This window comes from Meriones unguiculatus, chromosome 3, assembly GCF_030254825.1.
Source record: "Meriones unguiculatus strain TT.TT164.6M chromosome 3, Bangor_MerUng_6.1, whole genome shotgun sequence".
NCBI classification, from domain to species: domain Eukaryota; kingdom Metazoa; phylum Chordata; class Mammalia; order Rodentia; family Muridae; genus Meriones; species Meriones unguiculatus.
Genome location: NC_083351.1, coordinates 27,894,023 through 27,902,831, shown reverse-complemented (window position 1 = coordinate 27,902,831; position 8,809 = coordinate 27,894,023). Strand labels below are relative to the sequence as shown.

At 49.3% G+C, this 8,809-nt stretch overlaps 1 long non-coding RNA gene across 1 annotated transcript; it reads right to left on the bottom strand.

Annotated features, from left to right (window-relative positions):
• Positions 1-291: 291 nt before the first annotated feature.
• On the bottom strand, positions 292-8,609 carry LOC132653009 (uncharacterized). Its single transcript, XR_009590630.1, has 5 exons — positions 8,104-8,609; positions 6,760-6,813; positions 6,145-6,236; positions 3,891-5,410; positions 292-427 (listed from the first exon to the last, which is right to left on the bottom strand). It is a non-coding gene; the product is annotated as an uncharacterized LOC132653009 (long non-coding RNA).
• Positions 8,610-8,809: the final 200 nt, after the last annotated feature.

Sequence of the window (8,809 nt, the reverse complement as noted above, 5' to 3'; positions counted from 1 at the left end):
TGCCTGAAGATGTAACAGCCCTGTGGCCCGTGTCTGCTCTCTGGAGGTGTCCCTCCCACATTGGTTCAAGAGACTACTGTAACTCGCTCTGAGTCCCCAGCTAATAGGGGGCAGCATTGGAACAAGAAAGCCATCCTCACATTGGAAGGTTCCAGAGTCCGCTACAGCCACGGCAGGCTGTGCCACCTACTGCCACCGTCCATGTCATGACGGCCCCTTTTACAAAGCCCAGACTTGACCTCAGAGTCTTCATGCAACATTGCAGGCAGCCTGTCCCAGCTGGAGGTGGCAGGAAAGATGGAACCTGTTTTACTAGCTGCCCTTGAGGACCATCGCTCTCCAGCAGGTATGCAGCCTTTCACGTTTCTTCTCTGACGCTGTGGTATTGCCCCAAGGAGGCCAGCTTCTCACCTATCTTCAGCAGAGTCTGAGAAGGAGATGGAGGAGGACAAATGAGGACAAGGACTCCTTGGCCCCCCTGGCTGGCAGCTTCGCTGGAAAGGGGTATCTGAGACAGTGTCCTGAGTTCTACCCTTAGGGCAAGGCGCAGAAAACTCTTTTGCCAGTAGGTGGCACTGCAGGCTGGCACTCAGCTGTGCCTATAGCGCTTGGCTCACTTTTCTCCCCATGCTACTGGTTACTGTGCTAGACTCTCACGGGGAGCCGCGCTAGCTGCCAAAAAGGACTTCCGGTGCTCTGACTGTGTTTGTGAAACATCTCTGTACGATGAGCTGATGGCTCTCACCGAAAACCACTGTGATGGCGTGTTTGGAGGAACACCTGTGGATGTGAGCCGCTGCAGACCGAGCTTGCGGCTCAGATTTCTCGGCTGATGACTCTGTGTGTGTGCTCATGCGTGCGTGTGTATGTCTGTGTGTCTGTGTGTCTATCTGTGTGTATCAGACATACTTGCAAGCTTGGAGTGTGTACAGGTGGTTGTCCCTGTTATTCGAGGATCCTGAGCTCCGGGGGTTGGGGGGATGCCCAGCATCGCTCCTAGAGACTGGTCCTAGCTACTCTCATCTCACGGGCATTGCACGTACACCAGCTGCTGGTGCCCGAGGCCAGACCTGTCAGTCCTTCCTAGCTTTCTGCTTCTGTTCCGCTTCTGCTGCCTCTGACCTCTCTGTCTCCCAACCCTGTGGTTCTGAAGCTCTGGGCAGAAAGTGGTAGAATCCACCTCCATCTGACCCAATCTTCACGCATCTCTCCCCTCCTCCTAACAGTGCCAGAGTTAATACGGCCTGATTAGGAGCTGTCTGACCACCACGGCTGGGAAAGCTGACTTCCTTCCCGACTTCCTGCCCTTGCCAGACGTGATTTACCTTTGACCTTGACTGGGAAGTGTCTGCCTGATGCTCTCCCTCTCCCCCCCCCCCCCAATACCACCACCCCAGAGGCTTTAGAGACTGAATGAATCATCTTTGCAAAAAGCTTCTGTAAAGCAACCCAAAGCTCTGCAAACTGGGGTCTCACACTCCTGGCCAAGGCTGAATATGCTTTTGTGGCTGTCTGCCACTTCTCAGGGCTAGGCTTGCAGCTGACACTGATCAGAAAGTTGCCAAGGTCATCACAAGCTTTTGTGGGTCAGGGGACACAAACCCTACGCCTACAGGAGCCACACAGGAAACAGGAGCAAGGGGCACTGGGCTAGATTATGAGAGAAAAAATGGCATTGAGAATCCAGTAAACCCCTGCTATGTAGGAATTTGGGTTGGTGGGATCTGGTGTTCCACTCTGGTTTTTTGTTTTGTTGTTTTGTTTTGTTTTCTGAGAAATTAGAAATCTGAACTTTCAATTATTGGCAACCATTTCAAGTTTAGAGAACACTATTCAGGCCAAAGGAGGCCTATGTTGTCAGCTAAATCCACCCCTCCGGTTTGCTCCTACTGGCCCAGACCCAAGTAACTGAGAATGGAAGGACTTTACTCTCAGAACCACAGCGTGGGGCCTTTAGGAGACCTTAGAGATGGTGTAAAACATCCCCAGTTTGTTTTAAATGCTTGGGTATAAGCTGGGCGCCCATTATCCCAGCACTAAGGAAACTGAGATGGGAGGAGGCTAAATTCAACGTCAGCCTGGCCCACATACAAGACCCTATCAAAAAAGAAAAAGAAAAGGAAAAAAACCCCAAAACCTGAATGACACTGGGTATGATGGTGCACACCTTTAGAGAGAGAGAGAGAGAGAGAGAGAGAGAGGTGGGTGGATCTCTGTGAGTTCAAAGCCAACCCAGTTTACATAGCAAGCTCCAGGATAGTCCATGCTACACAGTGAGACTTTGTTTCACAAAACAAAACAAGCTGGACCTTGGTGGCCTGCAACTTTGAACCCAGTACTCAGGAGGCAGAGGCAGGCAAATTTCTGAGTTCAAGGCCAGCCAGGGCAGCACAGAGGAAACCCTGTCTCAAAACAAAACAAATAAACAAAACCCAAAACAAAAAAACTAATGACTGCATGAATGAACAGGCACACACTTAAATTTTAAATTAACACACCCATAATATTAACTCCCCATTTCCTCCTTCAATTACTGTCTGAGTATGCCCTGTTTAGAACAAGATCAAGAACGAAGCCCTCCCATCCAGTGTTCTGGCATCCACCTAGCAGCAGCCCCCTGCTTGCCTGCCTTCTCTGCTGCCCCGGCTCCTCTGCCTCACCCCTCTGCCTTGCTGTTTGGCATAAACCCCCAAGTGCCTCCTCGGAGAGCTAGAGCAATTGCCCCTTTGTCTGTGTGATGCCCTTACCTGGGACAAGAGTGCGCGCATGCCTCTCTTTATCCTACTGGTCAGCACAGGGGGGCTCCTGCTCTGTCCATGCACTTCCTGGTCACATGACAAAGGGTGCTACATGCTTATTACTGTGATTCCCTCCTTGTCCTAGGCCTTTGTTCTACAGGGGCTTCTGCTTCTTAAAAGCCATTCAAATAAATAGCCATTCAAATATATTTATATTACCTTGTGTTCTTCTTTCCCTTTTTTTTTTTTAAATGTATTACAAATGAATCCAGAATCGGGTAGAAGCCCTAAGAAATCTAGCTCTGTTGTCATTTTGAGATAAGCCTAACAGATGCTTGCCAAGTTTCTGTCCCAGCACTGTGCTTCTTGGAGTTACTCCAGTTTTTTGAGTCACTCCTGGAACTGGAGTTACGGGTAAGTCAGTGCTGGGAATCGAACCTGGGGTTGTCTGGAAAAATGCGCTTAACCTCTGAGCTATCTCTGTAGCCCCACCATTTTCTTTGGAACCTGCTTTGTAGAGCCCACTAACCTTGAACTCAGAGATCTGCCTGCCTCTGACTCCTGAGCGCTGGATTTAAAGGTGTGCACCACCACTACCCAACTCTTTTTTCCTTCTTTCTTTCTTTCTTTCTTTCTTTCTTTCTTCCTTCCTTCCTTCCTTCCTTCCTTCCTTCCTTTCTTTCCTAACCTTTTCCGAAAAGTCTAGATATATGCAGGGTGGGGGACAGTACTCCTTTAATCTTTGCTTAGGCAGCTGGATCTTTGTGAGTTTGAGGCCAGCCTGGTCGACGGAGAAGGTTCAAAGCCGATCAGGGATATGCAATGGGAGCATGTTTCAAAGAAACGAAAAGAGCATCCCCTGATGCTCTGAGTTTCCTCACTCTCACTGAAACTGCCCCCAGCCTTCCACCATGAGGCTGCCTACAAATGGCGTGGTTTTCAGTTTTCTCTCCTCCTCTTCTATCTTCTCCTACCAGCTGTCTGAATTCACAGCTTGCTTGCACTGTTCCTCCCTTAGATCCTAATAAAGATTTCCTCAGACTTCAGAAAGAGGACCAAGTTCTTGCCGTTCAGTTCAGGCAAGCCTCAAACTCAAAATCCTTCTCCCTCAAATTTCCCAAGTTGTGGAACTCCAAAAGTGTGCCACCAAACCTTGCTCAAAATCCATTGATGCTGAGGTCTCTCTGCAGATCCTTGTTTCGTGAGACAGACGAGACCCTAGGGTGGATGGTAGACGGAGTCCCTGAAAGGCAGGCTTCTCCTCATCAGCGCAACAGGATCCTGCATTGTCTAGGAGGCTCTACACACACCTATGAGGGATACATGGATGGGATTGGCTGCTTACGTTGAGGTGGAAAAGTGGGTAGCATCATTCCCTAGGCTCAGGTCCTAGACTGTATAAGAAGAATAAAGGGAGCCGAACACAAGCATGTATCACTCTGCTTCCTGGTTGTGGATTCAAGGTGACCACCTGCTTATTGCTCTGTGGCCTTGGCTTTCTTGCCATGATGGCTTCCTTGCACTTGGCTTTCTTACCCTTCAGCTGTGAGGTAAAGTAAGCCCTTTCTCCCTTAAGCTGATTTTTGTCAGAGTTTTTGTCACAGCAACAGGAAAGGAAACTAACAGACTGCAATGGAGCTCCTGATGTGAACTCTATTTCCTCCGGAACTACTATGGGTCAGGATGAAGCGGGGGGAAGAAGAGGAGATAGATGGGAAGGATATGAGATCGAGAAGGAAGAGGTCACTCTGACTCCAGCCCCAGCCACACCTAGTCCTTTCCCTTGTACCTTAGCGTCTCCCTCTCCTGAACACGCTGGCAGAGCAGGAGTCCAGGAAAGGCTTCACATAGTCACACCCCAGCATTGTCAGGCTGGGGTCACCTGCCATGTGGGTCATCCGAAAGCTCCGCCAGGACTGTGGACGTCTGCTTCCGAGACAGCACGTTCACCTGGCTGTGGCTCGTAATCTCAGCTTGTCACGGTTGCCTGAGTGTCCCTCAAGACGTGACTGTTGTAAAATGAGAGCTTGAAGATGGAGCAAGACAAAGGCCACGTGATTGTTTATGACCTAGCCCCAGAAGCAGCACAGGATCAGCCATCTTCTAGGAGTCACAACCCCAGTTCAATGTGGGATCATCCTACACCATCCTACCATCTGGGGGCATTGGCTACCTCATCTTATTTTGGGGGTTGGCCTGGTATAGCAAGAAACCTCCCAGGTTATCCTAGCCTTCCTCTGACTCCTAAGAAGCCTCAAATGTGCCTCCTTGATTCTCCGGCCTTAAGTCCACCCACTCTCCACCCCCACATACTGGTCCCAAGGATGGGGAGGCATGTGGCCTTCCATTTCCTTCCTCGTATCTCCTGCTCTGCGGGTTCTCAGGAGCCTTAGTGCCTCCATCTTAGGGAATGTCATAGCAATTGTGTTTTCAGATGTCTTTGATGGCACCGAGACGTTTTAATAATGTCCACCAGCGAGTGATACTGTCCTCCGTGGTCCACAGTCAGGGGGTCCTGTTCAAGGCTAGGGAAACAGCTGGATGGAGGGAAGGTAGAGCCTGATACCTTCTCTTTTGTGGGTGCGCTGCCATGACTGAACCTTCTACTTTCCAAAATGCTCTCAAAACTGTAAGTGAGAACAAAAGTCCTGTGCCATGGCTGTGGCTTGGAGCTGAAAAAAAAAAAAGGAGCAACAGAGTAGAAAGCTGTTGACCATTGTTCTTTGTGCCCTTTCCTTCCTACTTGCTGAGCTCATAACCAGTTACATATTCTCCTTCTTTTGATTATTGGCTGCACTTTAACCCCTCAACAAGTTACTTTAAAGACAAATAGTTTGGGTGACTATGACCATAGTTCATGAGAATTCACTGTGTTATTTAAAAAGATATATTCAGGGCTGGACAGACAGCTCAGTGGTCAAGAGCACTTGTTGCTCTTGCAGAGGACCTGGCTTCAGATCTCAGCACTCTAGTTCTGGGAGATTCGATGTCCTCTTCTAACCTTGGAGGGCACTGTGCTATTCAGCTGGCCTAAGCTGGCCTCAAGGTTGTAACTTACAATCCTGTCTTAGCCTCCTGGATACTGGAATTACCATCCATCCATCTTTCTTTCTTTCTTTCTTTCTTTCTTTCTTTCTTTCTTTCTTTCTTTCTTTCTTTCTTTTTTTCCTCTCTCCCTCCCTCCCTTCTTTCCTCCCTTCCTTTATTGACAGGTTCTTACTTCGTAACACTGGCTGACCTGGAATTCCCTACACAGACCAGGATGGCCTGGAACTCCACTTGCCTTTGCCTCCTGAGTGCTGGGATTAAAAGTGTGGGTCACTATATCTGGCTTCAAAAATAAACTTTAAAACTCTCAGAAATTTTGAGCTGCCATTAAGTTAGTTTGAAATATATGTCTTCAAACCTCAGGAGTGGTACCAGCCTCTTCATCTGGGTGACTCTGGACAGAAGTGTGTGGAGTGGTTTCCTGTGGGTAGTTTCGAGAGAAGCAAGGCCCTGTGTGTAGAAACAAAAAATATTGGTTGTCTTTACCCTACTATTTTTTCCTGAGTTGGAGATACAAGTGAGGTTTTCTATTTACATCTTGTGGAGAAAAGGAGACCATTTGATACGGAAAGGAAACTGAACACTAAACTGTTGCCCCAAATTTAGAGCCATTCCCTCTGAAATGCCATATTTCACCTGACTTCATGCATGTGTTGGTCTGTTCAAGCTGCTACAACAAACTACCATAAACTGGGCAGCTTAGAGACAATAGAAATGTATTTTTCAGGCCAGACATGGTGCCACACCTTTAATCTCAGCCCTCTGGAGGCAGGAACAGGAGAAACTCTGTGAGTCCAGGGCCAGGCTAGTGTATATAGCAAGTTCTAAGATGGCCAGGACTCTGTATGAGAGACTCCGTCTCAAAACAAACAAACAACAAAAACTTGGGGTGGTGGTGCTGGAGAGATAGTTCAGTGGTTGAGAGCACTTTCTGCTCTTCCAAAAGACCTGGGTTCAATTCCCCAGTACCCACCTGGCAGCTCACAACTGTCTGTAACTCCAGTTCCAAGGGATCTGACAGCTCACGCTAATGCACAGAAAAGAAAGTTAAATACATTAAAAACAAAACAAAACTCGTTTTTCAAAATCCTGGTAGCCGATCTGGCCAGTTGAGTGTGTCTGGTGAGTGCCCTTTTCTGACTCATATGCCGAATCACTGTGTGGTAGAAGGGTCAAAGAGGCTGTCTGGGATTCTTCTCAAAAGACACTGGCCACATTCATGAGGGCAGACCCTCATGAGCTAATTTCCTCTCACAGGCCGCACATTCTAATATTATCCGCTGCTGACTGAGTGTCACCATAGGAATCCAGGGGTGTGGGGGACACCAACACTCAGACGACATCGGTTGGAATCTTCATTTTTCTCCTCTGCTCCAGCAAAGTCCTGTTCTGAAGCCTTGGAAGTTTCATGCGGTGTTTTCCACCCCACCCCACCCCCATGAGGGATAGCGGAGCCGCAGCACAGGAGCCACAGCACAGGGGCATGAACGTGTCACCTGCTTGCTGTGTGACCTTGTAAAGCACACCTCCTTGGCTGCCAGGAGACAGGATCTCCCTTCCAGAGAGCCTGCTCCTGCCTGGACTGTCATCTCCCATGGGCTGCTGCGGTCACACCTTCAGGCCTGCAAATTCCAGCTGCAGCTAGATACTTTTTCCTGACATATTGCCAGGAGTGACTGGGCATGCTAGGACACAAATACCAGGCATTTCTTTCTTTCTTTCTTTCTTCTTCTTTTTCTTTGTAAAATAACTGGGTGCATGTTCAGAAGCAAGCGCAAGTCATTGTGGGCCTTTCTCTACCACACTCTGTCTTATTCCCTAAAGACAGAACCTCTCACTGAACCCAGGCTTGTCGTCAGAAGGCTCCAGTGCCAGGGTCACCAGTGTGTGTGACTGTGCCCAGCTTTTTATATGGGTGCTGGCTATTGAAACCTGGAGGCTCATACATACACCTCAAGAATGCTTTCCTATTGAGCCACCTACCCGGGCACAATGTTTGGCTTTTTCTGTACTATAGAAGACCCCTCTGTCTGCTCCAGTCCTGACCAAGGCTCCCTCAGACCCAAAAGATTGCCAGTTGCTCTTGCCCTGCCATCCTCCTTCCTCTCCCCTTTCCTTCATAGGCCAGAGCCCCACGCTGTGTCCCCAAATCACCAGGGAGACAGGAACAAGCACCTACACTCCCCAGATTGGGAAAGCAACGACAGGCCAACAAGTAAGGCTACCAACCAGAGTTCCAACTTGGGGAACCAGTGAGTTTTTATTGGGGTTATTTCCAGGGGTTATTTCCAGGCATATGAGAGAGGGGGTTACTTACAGGAGTAGAAGTGATTCAAAGACAGCTGTATCAGCAAAGCCCACCCCAGCAGGAGTGACGGCTCATGAAAGCTGGAACCCTGGAGCTCACTGCACACTCTGTAAGCAGCTCAGCCAGTAGGGGTGGGGGCTGTCTTCTTCAGGCAGCTGGTCTGCTCTGAGTGTCTTCCAGGCAGCTGGGCTAGACTCTTGCCTCTCCCAGACAGCTCAGAGGGTGTGTGTTTCTTCCAGGTGGCTCGGCTGGCCTTGGCCTCCTCCAGGCAGCTCAGCTCATCTTCTAAGGAGCGCTTCCCTGTAGAAGGGACCGGTTCACCTCCCCTTGGAGCACCCTGTGTCTGAACAAGCTTCCTGCTGAGAGGGAAGGTTTTCCTCTCCAGGAAGCTGCTCCAGGGCACCCTACCACAGGAGCTGCCTCTGCTGCCTCCCTCCCCCTCCCATCTATCCTTCCAAGTTGGTTCTCCAGGAAATCTCTTGTCTCTCTAACAGGACTCGGGCTCTGCCTCCTACAAGAGCTAACGTGGGACAGCCTTTCTGGGCCATTGACCCATGTCTGTCTACATTCAGGAGAGTACACAACTTGGGCCTTATATCCTGAAAAGTCTCCATCAGCATTGAGAAGTGAAGAGGAAGTGTGGTTTTTCTGACAACACAGAGGATCCAGTGGGCTCCAATTTCGGTCACATCAGCTGCTTCCCAAGGCCTTGACT